Source organism: Mytilus californianus, unplaced genomic scaffold (genome assembly GCF_021869535.1).
Source record: "Mytilus californianus isolate M0D057914Y unplaced genomic scaffold, xbMytCali1.0.p SCAF_13, whole genome shotgun sequence".
NCBI lineage: Eukaryota > Metazoa > Mollusca > Bivalvia > Mytilida > Mytilidae > Mytilus > Mytilus californianus.
The window spans coordinates 18,779,068-18,797,531 of NW_026262615.1; the positions used below are offsets into that span (position 1 = coordinate 18,779,068).

An 18,464-nucleotide genomic window follows, 5' to 3' on the forward strand; every position below is an offset into this window, starting at 1 on the left:
AGATGACGTCACCATTAACAGTAGCCGTGACGTCATGAACCCACTTTGAAATTTACTAACCCCCTACGGATCCATAGGGGGTCACCACGTGACGGCGTTAAACCAATCACAACGTAATAATTTACCCGCGGTGCGATAAACACTTCTGCAGCGCCCTCTTCAAATTGTCATCTTCCGACAAAAGACGACAAACACGGCACAGCATTAACACCTATATCTTGAGGTATTTATAATTAAAAAAATTATAAAAAATAACTGTGAAGAGTCCTTAATTCTTATAGAGACACACACACACACACACACCTCTAGGGGACAACGGTCTTACCACGAGACGAACATCACATTTATTATTTCCCCCTAGTTCCGCGAAAAGACACGTTATTTATTTCCTAGTAAACTCCACTTAACTTTAACTTCCTGATAAGTTTTTGGCTCATATGTTGAAGAAAACTTTTATTTTGTGAACTTTAAAAGAAACAAGGTAAGAAAGAGAATAGTTTTACAAATGTTTTAATCTATTTTTCACAAATTTCTCCATATCTTCATTTCTGTATTTTTTTAGTTCGTTTAAGTTCGTTTTTTCCCTCTACTCTATAACTTTCTAGTTTTTTTTCTTTCTATTCTTCATATGTTAATGCTCCCGCTGTACAATGCTGTAGAACACGGTGTTACCCTTGTCTGTTCGTCCGTCTGTCCGACCAAATTTTGTTTCTGCATTCTTGCTTAAGTTTGCCAATGCTAAGAACTGAAACTAGCAGACAGAGTTTGAATTTGGGTTGTTCATTTTCAGGGTTAGTACATGTACATGTTAGTATACAATATACAATACAAAGTATCCCAAATGGCAATCTAGCACATGTATAAGGGGGGACGGACAGCTATTGAGGGAGGTGGGAGGTGGGGCGCGGGAGGTGGAAGACAAAAAATAGGTGGGAGAGAAAAAAAGATTCTGAAAGTGGGAGGTGGGAGATAGGGGGGTTGGAGGTGGGAGAAGGGTACCCCCCTGTCCACCCCTCATGTATAAGATAGTAGTAACATTTATATATTGTATATTTTGAGACTTTTAGACACATGTCTATTGTTGAAGACTATATGTTTCCCTCTAGATGTCTTAACTATTTGTGTCATTGGGTTGCTGTCTCATTGACATATTGTATAGACACCTGTCTATTGTTGAAGACTACATGTTGCCCTCTAGATGTCTTAATTATTTGTGTTATTGGGTTGCTGTCTCACTGACATATTGTATAGACACCTGTCTATTGGTGAAGACTATATGTCAGCCTCTAGATATCTTAGTTATTTGTGTCATTGGGTTGCTGTCTCACTGACATATTGTATAGACACCTGTCTATTGTTGAAGACTATATGTTGCCCTCTAGATATCTGAATTATTTGTGTCACCGGGTTGCTGTCTCACTGAAACATTGTATAGACACCTGTCTATTGTTGAAGACTATATGTTGACCTCTAGATGTCTTAATTATTTTTGTTATTGGGTTACTGTCTCACTGACTCATTGTATAGAACATAGGGGTAAAATGCAGTTTTTGGCTTATATCTCAAACACTAAAGCATTAAGAGTAAATCTGATATGAAGTAAAATTGTTCCTTAGGTCAAGTTCTATCAGCCATGAATTTTTCAGACGAATCTAACAACCCATAGTTGGGTTGTTGCCACTAAATTGATAATTTTATGGAAATTTTGAAGTTTTTAGTTCTTATCTTGAATATAGTTATATTATATGATAAGATAAACTGTAAACAGCAAAAATGTTCAGCAAAGTAAGATCTACAAAAAAGTTTTATATGATTAAAATTGTCAATCGTCCCCTTAAGAAGTTATCGCTCTTTAAAGACATTTTTTTCTGAATTTGTTCATCTAGTTTGCTTGCTTTAAAACTGCTGAATCAATTTCAGCAAAACTTAGGCTGAAAGAGTTTCAGAATATCTAGTATACATTTTGTATTTTATTTCCTTGTACGTCAAGAAACATAGCCACTATGACTAAAATGTAACATAGGGGTAAAATGCATTTGTTTTCGCTTTTGAAGAAAATATAACAGATACAAAGAACATTTCAATGGAATTTTTAAGACACGTATTAATATATGTAGAAAAGTAATATTATCATTGTGGAAAGATTTTAAGCCAAAAATAACAGGTGAGCGATTCGGGCTCTTGAGAGCCTCTTGTTTTTTGTCAATGTTGCCTATTCTAAAAAAATATAATAGATAGAAAGAAACTTAAATAAGTAAAAATGATCAGCAAGACAAGATTTACAAATAAGTCTAACAACCAAAATTGTATTTCACTCCTTATTGGAGTTAATGCTCTTTACAGTCTTCATGATAAATTTTTTAATCCTCAGGCATTGACAGGACTGAACCTGAATTTTACGAAAATTTCAGTTAGATTCTATTGGCCTGTAGATATTTACAGAGCCTGGGATGGTGGGCTTGTGGTTCAGTGCAAGAATTATCTTTAATAGAGATTGTTAGAATTTTGTTGGTTTTTTTTGTTGCCTATTAAAGGCAACAGTAGTATACCGCTGTTCGAAAGTCATAAATCATTGGAAAAGAAAACAAATCCGGGTTACAAACTAAAACCAAGGGAAACACATCAACTATAAGAGGAAAACAACGAAACAACAGAAACACTAAAGTGCAACAAAAACCAAACGACAATGTAACACACACAAAAACGAACTATAAGATAACAACTGCCACTTTCCTGACTTGGTACAGGACATTTTATGAAATAATGGTGGGTTAAGGTATCACAATACAAAGATTTTTTTACTTCCAATCTCCAACATTTAAAATTCTTTTACTTTCTTAAATTAATAAAAAAGGTATATATAGATAGATAAAAGAATAATCTTTTAAATGAATGCACTATTTTTGTTATGCAATTAATGGCAAAATCTTGGTCAGTTCACTTGAATGAATTTAGCTCTATCATCTCTATAACTTATACAGGAAATTTTAACGAAATCTTAATCAACACAGCAGGAGCTACAAAAGTATGTCTCAAATTATCTCTATCGTATTCCATTCTCTCATAAATCTGTAATTAGTGTAAACATCCTTATCACATAAAAGTAGATAATGTTTGATTAGGTGTAAAATTTGATCTATACATTCTACCGAAATCTGAGACTCCCTTTTGTAGATAATGTCTCTAGGAACAACATGTAATAAAATCAACCCTCTCGGGGGTATCAATGAAGAAGCTAATTTCAATAGAAAGTGGAAATTTCTTGTGAAATTTTGTAGACACAGTTAACATTAAAATTGATTACATAATTGTTGTATAATACTAACCTTGCATTAATTTGAACGAGTAATCTGTTAGCTATCCATAAATACCACTTTTATAAATTTTCAAGCATTATTAAGAAGTTACAGCATTTTAAAACTGGGGAATTGGAAGTATAAAATCTTTGTATTGTGCTACCTTAAACGAAAATCTATAATAAGCATTATAAGTAGATAGAAACCTAAATAAGTACAAATGATCAGCAGGACACGATCTACAAATAAGTTTACGCTCGAAATTGTCAGTTCACTCCTTAATCATGTTTTTCTTTAATGACGAATTTTACCCATTTTTAGTGTTTAGATTTTTAAATAGATAATTACTTTAAAAAGCAAAAATGCTCAACAAGACATGATCTACAAATGATTCAAATTTTACTGAAATTGTTAATTGACTCGATAAATGCTATATTTAGATGTTAGCTGTTATTGGCTTTGGTAAAAGTTTGAGTTATTACATTATACTAAATACTCGACCTTTATGTATCATTATTGAATTCTATTTTTGTCATTCATTTAACATTTCCGTCTGAACATACTATCTTGTAAGTTCGATTGTTTTTATGTCATGTGGTTTTCTTTGTTTGAATCAAACAAATTTATGTCAAATGTTAAGTGTTTCCTGTAATTGTTGTGAAATTGTGAACATATATTATATGAAATAAAATATAAACAACTATTTCTGCACTAGTTAAAATTTCCTGTTTTCAGTTTCACGTTGTAAGATTGGTACATGTGTCTATTTGTTGTTTTGCTTTATTATAGTCCGATGAGTCAAGCCATTCCAAACTTTTCTACGGTTTGTTCTTTTGGTGTGCTGTAATAACAGTGTCATAGGTTAGGGGAGGTTTGAGCTATCATAAACACATTTAACCCTGCCACATTCTATATGTGCTTGTTCTAAGTCAGGAGCTAAATGTTAAGTTACTGTCTGTTATATTTGTGTTTTCTTTATTGTGTGACGGGATTGCTTCCCTTAGAACAGGTGGTAGATACTTAGTCAGCCGTAAGCGGTTGAGCTAAGAATGTACTTCTTTAGCTCAGTCGGTTAAAGCGCTGCCTTGTAACACAGAGGTCCCGGGTTCGAGTCCTGGTGGAGACATGCGATTTTGCAAGTAGAATCATGCTCTCCGGTTACAATTGTTTTGTCATAAACAAGGCTGTTGGTTTTTGATGTTTGAATTCACATTCTCACATAAACGGGTCTAATTTATAGCTGACTATAGGATTTAGGAGATTACTGTATTGTATTTTAAGCCTGGTCTTCGTAAAACGTAGATTTACGCGTCGCTAGGTAAACTCAATTTGCGACAATAAAAACAAGTTATATCTATTCTAATGCAGCATATTAAAATAAATACCATTTAATAAATATGTTGGCGTAAAATGACATAAATGAAAAAGTCCGCGAAACTGTTGCATTGTCTTTAGCAACTAAACAATGTGACGTCATGTATACTCACGATGTCAAACATAAAACTCTTATAGACGTATTTTTACCTTTCGTACGCTTCAGAAGGGTTTCAACGTTGACAAAAAGAACATTCTGAGGCTCAAAATATGACTTTCATGTTTATTTTGTGAGAATTAAAAAATGGAATTCAAAATGGTGGCTTTCCTAGTAACGGACTGGTAGAACGTGGAATTTACCCCTTCAAAATATTTGTCAACGTCCAATGAAAATTATTGTTTCAAACGAATGGCATTAGAATGACGTCTTTCTCATTGTTGAAGGTTTTACAGTGGTCTTCAATTGTTCAAATCCGAGTCATTTTGACTCTGCTGAACTGTTGTCTCATTTTCAATTACACCAAATCTCCCTATTTTATGTTGGGCTGGATAGGTAGCGAGTATGAAATGGTTTTTGTTACTCCAGTAAAAATAAATATGGAAGCACAAAAAATGCAAGTTATTGTTGACGATTTTGAAAATAACGGCGGCATTAACCTAAGCTTCATATTTGTGAAGATGGAAGACCTATATGCTTTATTCTTTGTTTTTAGATACTTATGTTACGCAATTTCCGTCTGTCACTTGTCCACTGTACTTGACCATTTTCATGGTTAAGTGACAACTTGAAAAAAAATTTTGTTGTAATGTTAATTTCTCTCTTAGTATGAGAAATAAGATATATATTTAGTATGTGCGTACCTTGTAAGGTCCTCATTCCCGTCAGACAGTTTTAACTTGACCTTGATCTCATTTCATGGATCAGTGAACGAGGTTAAGTTTTGGTGGTCAAGTCCATATCTTCGATACTATACAATTATATCCTTTTGTATGAGGTCGATATATTCTGTATTGACCTCATTAAAAGGCTATAATTGTTATATTATTAATTTCCGACCATATTTGTATCAAAATAGTCAATTGATTTTTTTGGAATTTTAAAGATATCATATTGTCTCCTAGACAAAAGCAACATATTAGTTGTTATTTCATTTACCTTTTTTTTATTTTACATCTTATGTGTATAAAGATTTTTTCTTCAAATAATCGATCATAGATATTTTTTTTATAAAACTTTTAATAAAATTCATTACATGACGTCACAAAGCATATTGGTTTTTAGAGATTCTAAAAATAACCGTGCAATATGCTTTTTGCTATCCGCCGTTTTCTATTTACCTTCGAAAATATAGTTTAACATGTGACTATCCCTCAACGAATCAAATTAGTTAATATATACGAGTTAATAATATTATAAGCAATGGGTCTAGTATATTATTTTTAGTTATGTCCCTTAATAACGTTATATGATAAGACAAGACGGAGCATCATCTGTGTCCAATAGACACATTCCCCATCCATTATTTCTATGTTTAGAATCTTAATTAATGCTATTTTTCTTTAATAGATATCCCTAGAGGACGCGTTGTGTCAGTGTAAGATCCGTAATTTGGCCGGAGGCCGGAGATGATCTTACACTGACACACCAAGTCCGAGTGGGATAACTATTTTTCATCCCAGCTCTACTAAAAGATTCAAAAAAATATTTACGGCGCTTCATAATATCTTGTGCAGAATGCCATACAATTATTATGATATACCTTATGTAGTAGCACTTTCAAGAGCTAATAAAACACAATACTTTCTTCTGAGGTGGATTCGTTTTATTTCTTGACAAAATCAGGATAATAACAATAACTAAATAAATACCCTACAAAATAAATACAATAGTAAGATTCTGACCGTTTATATAATAAATAATCTGGTAGATAGGTTTCTATCCATGTAATGTGATAAACAAATGTTTTACTAATAGAAATAGAAATAAATCTGTTCTGCATGTATTTACAACAATATGCTTATATTGTTGAGCGTATCTGACAAAGTTTAGTCCATATGCAATTAACGACTCATATTATATAAACAAGTCTAATATACGAAAAATGACAAAAGCGGTTAATGCAAACTTTAACATAAGCAAATTAACAAAACTAAAAGCAAAAGCTGCATGCTGTATAAATGCCGTAAGCATAAAGTAGCAACAAACAAAAATACGAACATTACAAAAATAACACTTAGCTTACCTCGCATGAGGTGCAAAGGCCTCCTGAATTATCTAATTGGAATTTGATCACATCTTCCCAGGATTACTTAAAATATACCTGTATAACAAATAAACAAATTGTAATCCATGTTTTACTGTAATAATCCACCTGTTTACGATATGTACTCTTAGTTAAAATAATCAATCAATACCACATAACTTTTATTACGTTTATATCTTTACCCTTAAAAGTATTTAAAGCATTCGTACTGGAACACTCGAATTCTCATACAATGTGTATTAAAATAATTCTTTTACCAAATTAGTTAAAAGTACTTTATTTATGAAAATATGAAAATAACGTCTCTTAAACCATTTAATCAAATATAATACTTTACTGTACTTTATCTATTTTATATAATTTTAAAGCATTCATCTCGCATTCAACATTTACGCATCGGCCTTTCATTCTAAACATTCATTCTAGGTAAAATAATAAATATCTGGAATACTAACATATAATTAGTAATAGAGAAAGATAACTGACCTGTATATAGAATATAGAACACTAAGAAAGAATATTACTCAAACTTAGAAAAATATCAAACACATATGTCTATGTCCACCATTATATCAAAAGTGATAACCAGTATAAAGAACAAAAGAAATATAGCGCCAAAACATAATAACCAATAGAAATAAAGAAAGTGTGCGGTCCAATGAACCATGAAAAGAAAGCCTTTGAAGTAAAATACAGTGAAACCAAAGTTACCCAAACCAGTAGAAAACTCGTCTGTCAATAAGTCCAAATGTCAAATAAGCAAATAAAATGAACAATGTAAAAATAAATATACTAATCAATTATATTTACAATCTGTAATTAATATACTCATACCTTTTAATTAATCAATATAAGTCAGATAATAAACAAAAAATAATATCATAAACTTAATATAAAAATATAAACAATTACTGTAAAACCTATATAATAGTCTACCACATACTCCCCCCAGCTGTTAATTTGTCTCGTCATTTGTTGACTGATGGTGACTTCACAATGTCGAGTATGGTCTTCGCTGCTTCTGACTGTAAATCCCGGAATAGATGTGTTTCAGCTAACGATGTAATGAACTGGACCTTCTTGTACCACTCACTGTCGCTAACTGGTGTACAAACTGACTTGGATAAGTCGAATGTTCCAGATATCATCCAGGCTGGTTGTTGTCTATCTCTAGTAGACCGCCTAACTGGTGCAGGTGAAGATGCTGTAGAAGCTTCATCAGGACTATGCTCCTGCTGACTATCTTCACTACTGACTGTCAAAGCACTTCTAATAACCGACTCCGATTCTGTCCCTTCTGCTTCGCTGTCTGTCGCTTCATGGGAATAGGCGTCCCCTACAGAATCAGAATCCTCAGGTGTATTGATCACAGTAGAGTCATCGTGCTGTTCTTCAGTGATGGTAGTGTCACTGCTAGCATCAGGCGTCACTATCACAAGCTCAAATGGTTCCTCATCAGACGATTCATCTGAAATTTCCACTTGGCTCTCCGGTCTAATAGGTGTGACAGGTATGGGTTGCTTCTTCCTCAATCTTGGTTTTGGTACGGGTCGTTCTTTCTGTACTGGTGGCTCAGTGTCTGTCAGATATCCGATGGGTAGTAAGAGATTCCTATGTAGGTTTCTTTTCCTCCCCTCGCCATTTTCCTTCTGTACAGTAAACACGGGTATAACCGCATTAGGCTGAGCAAGTACGGTGTAAGGGTCATGCTAGCTTGTGTTTTCCTTCTCCAAATGCCACTATCTTGACCAGAACACGGTCGCCTTTCTGTATTGTAGCTCCACGGACTCTGGTGTCATAACCTTCTTTCTGTCTAAGTTGAGACTTCTTGGAGGCTTCTGAAGCAACTATGTAGGCGTGGTCTAGTCTCTGTTTCAGGTCTTTGATGTAGTTGGATCCTGTGGCATCTTTCCTCAAGCCAAATGCAATGTCCACTGGTAGTCTTGGGTTGCGGCCGAACATCAAATAGAATGGTGAGTAGCCGGTGGAATCATGTCTGATGCAGTTGTATGCATGAACGAGTGGTCCAACGTAGGCTTTCCAGTTCCTCTTTTGCTGTGGCTCTAGTGTTCCTAGCATTTCAAGTAGTGTGCGGTTAAACCTCTCGCACATACCATTACCCTGCGGATGGTAGCTAGTAGTGCGAGTCTTCTTCATTCCTGTCAGGTTACAGAGTTCCTTGATGACTTTGGACTCGAAATTCGCTCCCTGGTCTGAGTGTATCCTCCTAGGTATCCCATAATGAACAATGTAGTGGTTCAGGAATGCCTCGGCTGTTGTTCTTGTCGTCTGGTTTCTGGTAGGAATAGCTTGAGCGAATCTGGTGAAGTGGTCAGTGATCACAAGGATGTGTTGCAGTCCTCCTTTAGATGATTCCAGTGTTAGGTAATCCATACATACCAGTTGCAGAGGTGAAGTAGTCTCGATACTAACTAGTGGTGCTCTATGGTTGGGTAATACCTTCCTTCTGGTGCATCGTCCACAGAGGGCAATGTACTTTTCCACATCCTTGGCCATACCAGGCCATGAAAAACCGGTCTCTCAGTAGTGACAAAGTCCTGTCCTTTCCTGGGTGACCCTGTAAAGCCTGTAGTACGGTGCTGACATGTGGTGCAGGCAAAACCAGTTGTTGTTTCATACCATCATCAGTCTTCACTTGCCGATACAGCATTCCCTCGATGATCATGAGGTACTGTCGTTTCAGTATGCTATCTCCTTTAGTTGGTTTTTTTCTCTTTCTTCACCATATCTATCCAGTTTTTCACCATTACATCTTGATTCTGTACTTGTTTCCAATAAATGATATCCGATGTTGATGTTCCAGTTGATATATTCTCTCCTGCAATAACATCGAATGTCATTGGTAGACATTCAGCATACGGTGATGAGCTTACGGACTGGCATATTGTGTTCACAGACTCCATGGTGATGGGTAGTCTACTTAACGCGTAAGCGTCCCCGTTGTTTTTCCCTGGCCGGTACTTGACGGTAAGGACGAAAAATCTGGTTCCATACAAGTAGTCCCTGAACTTGTCCACTACGGCCCACTTCAAGGCAAGAAACGCTAGCTTGTGTGGCGGGTAGCTCTTCTCTGACTTGGTGAGTCCCCTGCTGGCATAGCTGATAACTCCTTTCTGTCCATGTTGTTCCTGGTAAAGGACTGCTCCTAAACCGGTTCCGGAAGCATCAGTATGTAGCTCATACGGAAGGGTGCTATCTGCATATCCAAGAATAGGAGCTGTAGTAAGGTGTTGTTTCAAGATGGTAAATGCTTTATCTTGATCATCTCGCCAATGCCAATCTTTCTGAGGTTTCGGTTTTCCTTTGTCTTTCTTCTTCCCAGTTGGTGCTAACTGCAGATGTACTTGTCGTATCCGATCTAATACTAGTTCCAGGTTGTGTAGATGTTCCTCATATGTCTTGCCAAATACAATGATGTCATCTATGAATGGTAAATGCTCTATCTTGATCATCTCCCCAATGCCAATCTTTCTGTGGTTTTGGTTTTCCTTTGTCTTTCTTCCTCCCAGTTGGTGCTAACTGCAGATGTACTTGTCGTATCCGATCTAATACTAGTTCCAGGTTGTGTAGATGTTCCTCATATGTCTTGCCAAATACAATGATGTCATCTATGAATACGCAGCAGATCCCAAGGTGATACTCTGCTAAGCAGATCTCCATCAATCGTTGATAGGTGGCTGGACTGTTGGTAAGTCCGAAAGGCATCCTATTATACTCGTAGAAACCTAATGGCCCAACGGTGAATGCTGTGCGTTCTTTGTGTTCATATATACCTACCTGATAATAACCAGACTTCATGTCCATGGTACTAAAGAACGTACTGCCTCCAAGACAATCTAGGAGCTCCTCGATTCTCGGCAAGCTGTAACTATCCTTTTTGCTGATGTTATTAAGCTGACGGTAATCAAAACATAGTCTCAGGCTGTTGTCTTTCTTCCTCACCAAGACCACATTGGATGCAAATGGACTGTGTGATGGCCTGATTATCCCAGCATCAAGTAACTGTCGAAGGTGAGCTCTAACTTCGTCGTAGGCTGAAGGTGGTATACTCCTATGTCTCTGTTTAAAGGGTTTGTCATCTATCAGATCTATGCGGTGCTGCACAATATCTGTATAGCCAACATCATCGTCTTTCTTCGAAAATAGGTCCAAATATGAAGTAACAAGTTGAAATCCTTGGTCGTACTGATCATCTGTTAAGTTGCTCTTGGTAAACTCTATCTGATCCATGATATTAACTATCTCTTTCTCTGATGGCTCATCATGTTGGTATTCAAGTGATACGGGTTAAAGTTCACAGATGATTGCTTTTGGTGGAATGTTGATGGTTCTTGTGGTTACATTGGATATCTTGATGGTTATTGGTCCGTTCTGTTTATGTTGGTAGTTGACAAGTCCTGGCTCAATATCAAAATCCTTAAAGTCCTTTGCCAATACAGAGGAATGTGTCATAGCTGTTGTACGATAGTATGGTATCTCCTTATCCAAATATCCAGTCAATGAGATGTACGAGTTAGGTGGTACAGTGATACTCTCGACTTCTGCGCTCTTGATGATTCCTAATCTATTGTTGTTCTTCAGTAGTTCTCGTTCACGTAGTAAAATACAGCGGAATGTAAGGTACCATGGTGTAGTAAGGCAACTGTTCTGCAAAAATATTTGCCCAAGTTCTTGTTCAAACGTGTTCATGATTGCTGCAAGTGTATTGGTTCCAAATAAGAGTGGTACTCCCTGGTTGTATCTGCTGTCTAGTACTACCAATAGTATGCAAGAGTGTTTTTGCTTGTGTCCAGGTATTTCCAATTCAACCTCTGTATATCCAAGATATGGTAACTGCTGACCATCAGCGCATTCAATGTCCAGTAATGTATCCAAGTTCGTCAAAGGTGTTGCTATATGTTCCCGAAAGAAGCTGTCGCTTATGGTGGAAACGGTTGAGCCAGTGTCTAGAAGTGTTGATGTTTCCTTTCCGTTAATAAAAATCTGTGTTTCAGATGGTGTTCCAAAAATCCTGCTGGCGTCTTATCTATGTTGCTTCTGGGAACTTGTTGTCTTGCAGTACCTATGGATGTTCCCCCTTCATAGGTTGCTGCCAGTTTAAATTCTTCCCACTGTGGTCTAACCTCACATTGCAGTCTGCCTTCCTGTGTCCAAACTGTCCACATCTCCAACACGCAAACTGATCTCTGTTGTTTCTTTGTTGTTGTTGTCTTGTGTTGTTGTACTGATTTCTGTTTTGTCCTTGTCCATAGTTCTTTCCTCTACCTCTCTGTTGTTGTGGTTGACCATTCCATGGTTGTTGTTGTTGCCAAGGTGGTATCTGGTGTTGCCATTGCTGTTGCTGATGTTCTTGTTGGTGTTGCCATGGAGGTGTCTGTTGTTTTTTTGCCTCATAAGTGTCCATCCTGTTAACCAGTTGATGTATCATTCCTTTGAGTTCCTCAAATTCTGATGGTGATTCCTTAACTTCAGTTGCTGCCTTGCTGGTGTGTGGCTTAGATGAAGTTGATGACTCTCTCAGTAAATGATCACCCTCTTTCTGGCGTATGGCTACTCTAAGTGCATCAAAGGTCTTGATGGTATCATACTTGTGGCCGGATATGTCTTTTAAAGATGTCCTAAGTCCAGTCCAAAGCATAGATCTTAGCATCTCATCAATGTCCTTGGGTTGTACTAATCCTCTTCCTTTGGCTTTCCCAAGTATGCTCTCTAGTCTACAACTCCAGGTAGTAACGCTCTCATCTGTTCCTTGACGTTCGCTGTAAAATTCTGCCAATAATTCCTCTTTCTTTTCCACACTGCCATAAACACTGTCTAGCTTCTGTAGTATCTCTTGAACTGAAGCATTTAAATCCAAGCTCATGGCAACCATTCCAGCTTCTCCACGTAAAGATCTTCTTACGGTGTTGAGTATGGCATCTTTTTAATAGTTCTGCTCCATAAGGACTCTCACCTCATGCCTCCATACCTCAAATGTAACATCTCCAGCTTTGATTTCAGTTCCTGAAAACCATGCTATCTTCGGTGGATTGTTAATAACTGTCTTGGTAACTTTTTCTTCTGATTTTGATGGTATAGGTGGTGGTGGTAAATCAATTTTGGCCTCTGGTTCCTCCTTTATCTTTCCTTTCATCTTCAAAAATCCTATCATCCAATCAGTAAGTTCCTCTGGTGTATCTGCCTTGGGTTTGACTCCCATCTTTGCAAATGCATCCATCATCTTCTTAATGTCAGGATCTATCTCCAATGATGGACTCTTCGGTTGATGAGTGATGACCTCATCTCCTCCTGAAGCCATGTTGTAAGTATGTGTGTATATGACTTACCTGATTACAGTAATAAGTGTTAGTACTAATGAATGTAAATTCAAAATATGCAGTACAAAAAAAAATAAACAAAGTACAAAATTAAATGCAAAGTATGCAATACACTGTATACTCACCAAATTATAATGTAAATACTCAGCAATGTATACTTCCTGTAAAAGGGTTGGCCAGAAATGTGAAACTTGTATACTCACACCCCTAAATCAAGGACACAATAATATTTCAACTCAGTGTCAAAGCTAGATAATCTGTAGAGTAACTAAGTCAATGTCTACTAGTGTCAACTCAAGTACCGAACTACCAAACTATCAAAGAACTAACTCAAAGTACAGCTACACTGAAACTCTGAAAGATCAAAGTAAGTATATCACAGGTAGGTTTACATGCAATAAGGAAAGGATGTAATGTGTGTATTAGCAGGTAATTGTTAGATACAGGAGTTCATGCACATGCACCGTACATACGGTAAAACACTACTACTATTCTGTAAATGTTTACGTAAATTTTATGTTCCTAGTTAAATGAGTTCAAATTTTTTAGAGTACAAATCACATATAACACCATAAACACAATATGCTGTACACAAAAATCAAAACACAATGACACTACATTTACATAAACATAAAGTAATACAAGTCACATAACATTTCACACATGCATGCAATAACTCATAAAGTAAACATATGTACCGTATCATCCGAATGTGAATATGAGAAAAAAAAAATTTAATTTGAAGAAAAAAAAATTCACAAAGTCCTTTGTGTATGTACCTAAGATAGAAAAAAAATAGGATCAATTATTCAAAATCAAAGTGTATGTGTGTATATGTCAATTAACAAAGTCCAGTTTCAAGTGACAATGTTTCACAAAACACAATAAATGTGTCAAAATATTTTCAATCAATGTTAAACAATCAATATCAAATGTCACTGTGTGTTACTAAGATTTGTTTACAAGTGTTGTGTATGTATAATCTATTTCAATACATGTACTTCCGGTTGACCTTGACCTTGTTTACTTTTTTTTAGGGGGGGGGGGGGGGGTGTAGGTAGGTCAATTATCAAAAGTCTATGAAAAAAAAATTACCTATTTTAGTTATCTTTGTTGTGTCATCTGTACTATTATTTGTCTGTTTGTCTTTTTATTTTTGGCCATGACGTTGTCAGTTTGTTTTCGATCTATGAGTTTGACTGTCCCTCTGGTATTTTTCGTCCCTCTTTTTCAATCAACCTAAGTTCACAAAGTATGTCTCACTGTTAGCAACAACCACTATACATCCAATGCATAAGTTTTCAGCCTATGTACTATACAACTTTCAATGTATAAATATGTACCCCAATAATAATTTTTTTTTTTAACAACACAAATCTGCTCTCAAATTCTACTTTCAGTATAAAATTATCGCAAATTACTCTTGTGGTTATATAATGTAATGTAATATACACAAATTCAATTCATATAAACATATTAATTCAACTTACAATATCAGTATAAATCAAGAAAAGTTGTTCCAATCACATGTCGATTTCTGTTTACCTTTTCTTCGTTCATATGAACCGGACGTTGGCCAATAACTAGGTCGGGTGCGTTCGAACAACTTTCACCGTACGGTTTCTTCAATCCAAAAATTCCAATCGTAGATATATCAACGTTGTCACAGAAATAACTTCGTGGGCGCCAAATTATGTAGTAGCACTTTCTGGAGCTAATAAAACACAATACTTTCTTCTGAGGTGGATTCGTTTTATTTCTTGACAAAATCAGGATAATAACAATAACTAAATAAATACCCTACAAAATAAATACAATAGTAAGATTCTGACCGTTTATCTAATAAATAATCTGGTACATAGGTTTCTATCCATGTAATGTGATAAACAAATGTTTTACTAATAGAAAAAGAAATAAATCTGTTCTGCATGTATTTACAACAATATGCTTATAATGTTGAGCGTATCTGACAAAGTTCAGTCCATATGCAATTCACGACTCATATTATATCAACAAGTCTAATATACGAAAAATGACAAAAGCGGTTAATGCAAACTTTAACATAAGCAAATTAACAAAACTAAAAGCAAAAGCTGCGTGCTGTACAAATGCCGTAAGCATAAAGAAGAAACAAACAAAAATACGAACATTACAAAAATAACACTTAGCTTACCTCGCATGACGTGCAAAGGCCTCTTGAATTATCTAATTGGAATTTAATCACATCTTCCCAGGATTACTTAAAATATACCTGTATAACAAATAAACAAATTGTAATCCATGTTTTACTGTAATAATCCACCTGTTTACGATATGTACTCTTAGTTAAAATAATTAATCAATACCACATAACTTTTATTACGTTTATATCTTCACCTTTAAAAGTATTTAAAGCATTCGTACCGGAACACTCGAATTCTCATACAATGTGTATTTAATTAATTCTTTACCAAATTAGTTAAAAGTACTTTATTTATGAAAATATGAAAATAACGTCTCTTAAACCATCTAATCAAATATAATACTTTACTGTACTTTATCTATTTTATATCATTTTAAAGCATTCATCTCGCATTCAACATTTACGCATCGGCCTTTCATTCTAAACAGTCATTCTAGGTAAAATAATAAATATCTAGACTATTAACATATAATTAGTAATAGAGAAAAATAACTGACCTGTATATAGAATATAGAACACTAAGAAAGAATTTTACTCAAACTTAGAAAAATATCAAACACATATGTCTACCATTATATCAAAAGTGATAACCAGTATAAAGAACAAAAGAAATATAGCGTCAAAACATAATAACCAATAGAAATAAAGAAAGTGTGCGGTCCAATGAACCATGAAAAGAAAGCCTTTGAAGTAAAATACAGTGAAACCAAAGTTACCCAAACCAGTAGAAAACTCGTCTGTCAATAAGTCCAAATGTCAAATAAGCAAATAAAATGAACTATGAAAATAAATATACTAATCAATTAATTACAATCTGTAATTAATATACTCATACCTTTTAATTAATCAATATAAGTCAGATAATAAACAAAATATTATACCATAAACTTAATATAAAAATATACACAATTACTGTAAAACCTATAAAATAGTCTACCACATTTATATATTACTATATAGCATGCATAGTATATACCAATTTATGAGCCACGAACTCAATGTGTAAACAAAATCTGTTAAATTAACAATGAGTTTGTATCCAGTTGTTCTGGTTTAGGGGTATGCATAATGGCTTCATATGCTTAAGGTGTTGAGTTCGATTCTTATCATAGACACTGGAAATTTAGTTGATTTTCTATACATAGATTTTGAAAGTTAGTCTATATTTCTGATAGAAATCGACATTATGCAAATTAATATCAATACTTATATATCTGTAAACCATTTTTCGGATTAAACGCTTTTCAAAGATGTTACTGTTTGAAAATAGATTTCAGAACCCAACAAAACAGATCAGAATTCATCTTTTATTTCGTATTTGAATGTTTGAAAATCAGTCAAAGTCTTACACATGTACATGTATATGTCCACTTGCATAAGGTCGATTTCTATTCGACGCAGCTCAAGTGATGTGTATTCGACAATCCCGCGAAAAAGTATCAGAACATAAGAATGCATGGAGAAACAAGTAACTCCAGGTAGGCGAATCTGGTAGGGTGATCCGTTCTATATTACCCCTGTTAGAACAATAAAGTTGGGATGTAATTATGGATAGTGATTTTGGTCACATGCTCTTTTTGGAGGGAATTTTTATTATTTAGGCACTCATTTCAAATAAATCACTGAGCAGACTTATTTCTAAATTCTGAAGAGATTGTTAAATTGCTTGATATTGAATACTGCTGTAGTTACTGCTGAACATTGGGGATCTTTATTATTACTTTACAGGTTAACATATGGTGTACATATAAGCATATAGTCGTGTGACCTTCAAATTAACACTTGAGGTAAACAAACAGTTATATTATGTAGTTTTGTCATTTAGTTAATAATTTGCTTAGTTTGCTTACTATACTTACTCTACTTTGCTTTAGTTGCTGCAGGCAGATATTTTAATGCTTTACCGATGTTTACTGTTTTGTTTCACTTACTAATATTGATGAATTTATGTAGATTTAAAAAAAGAAGATGTTGTGTGATTGCCAAGAGATAACTCTCACAAGAGACTTAATGGCATAGAAGTTACCAACTACAAGAATAGGTCACCGTACGGCCTTTAACAATGATAAAAACCCATGCCGCATATATAAGTCCCCGAAATGACAAATGTAAAACAATTCAAATAATTCAGAGTATATTTTTTTACATATTTCTCGCAATGTAAGCTGTGGTCACACCTTACCGGATAGCACGAACGGACGCCTAACGGATGAAAATAAAAGTTGTCCGTTGACAAAATTGTTATCCGTTGGGAGTCCGTTGATGTACTGGCCAAATAAAACGGACGCGTAACGAATGCATAACGGACACACACCGGATATACAACGTACGAGAAACGGAAACGTACCGGTACAAGTCCGTTGGTGAATATGTCTACCTGATCTCCAACGGATATATAACGGACAAGTAACGGATACAAAACGGAAACGAAACGGACGAGTACCGTACAAAACGGACGCCTACCGGACGTTCATCGGACAATTCATCCGTTGGACGTCCGTTCAAAGTTTTGAACATGCTCAAAATTTTCCACCGGACAGAACGGACGTCGACGGAAAAAAACGTACGCTAATCGGACATGAAACGAATACGGACGGACGCCTGTAAATCAGTGGTCGTCGTTTGTTTATGTGTTACATATTTGTTTTTCGTTCATTTTTTGTACATAAATAAGGTCGTTAATTTTCTTGTTTGAATTGTTTTACATTGTCATTTCGGGGCCTTTTATAGCTGACTATGCGGTATGGGCTTTGCTCATTGTTGAAGGCCGTACGGTGACCTATAGTTGTTAATTTATGTGTCATTTGGGTCTCTAGTGGAGAGTTGTCTCATTTGCAATCATACCACATCTTCTTTTTTTATATGAACGGATTGAAAAAAAGTTATCCGTTCGGCATCCGTTCGAGCTATCCGTTAAGGTGTGACCGAGGCTTTAAGCTTATTAGATATACAAACTCATACACGCAAGACACAAGTTAAAGTTGAGTCTTTGAGACAGAAAATATAGATGTAAACGAAAATACTTCAAATGTTATATTGTGCAAATTTTCTTGTTCATAGGCAAGTCAGA

General features: G+C 35.3%; 1 protein-coding gene across 1 annotated transcript in view; it reads left to right on the forward strand.

Moving 5' to 3' along the window:
- The first annotated feature begins 386 nt into the window (after nt 1–386).
- Nucleotides 387–18,464, forward strand: part of LOC127723320 (uncharacterized) — a 38,992-nt gene continuing 20,914 nt past the window's right edge. The window contains exon 1 of the mRNA XM_052229885.1: nt 387–481. The gene's annotated coding sequence lies outside the window, so the exon portion shown is untranslated. The remainder of the gene's footprint in view (nt 482–18,464) is intronic.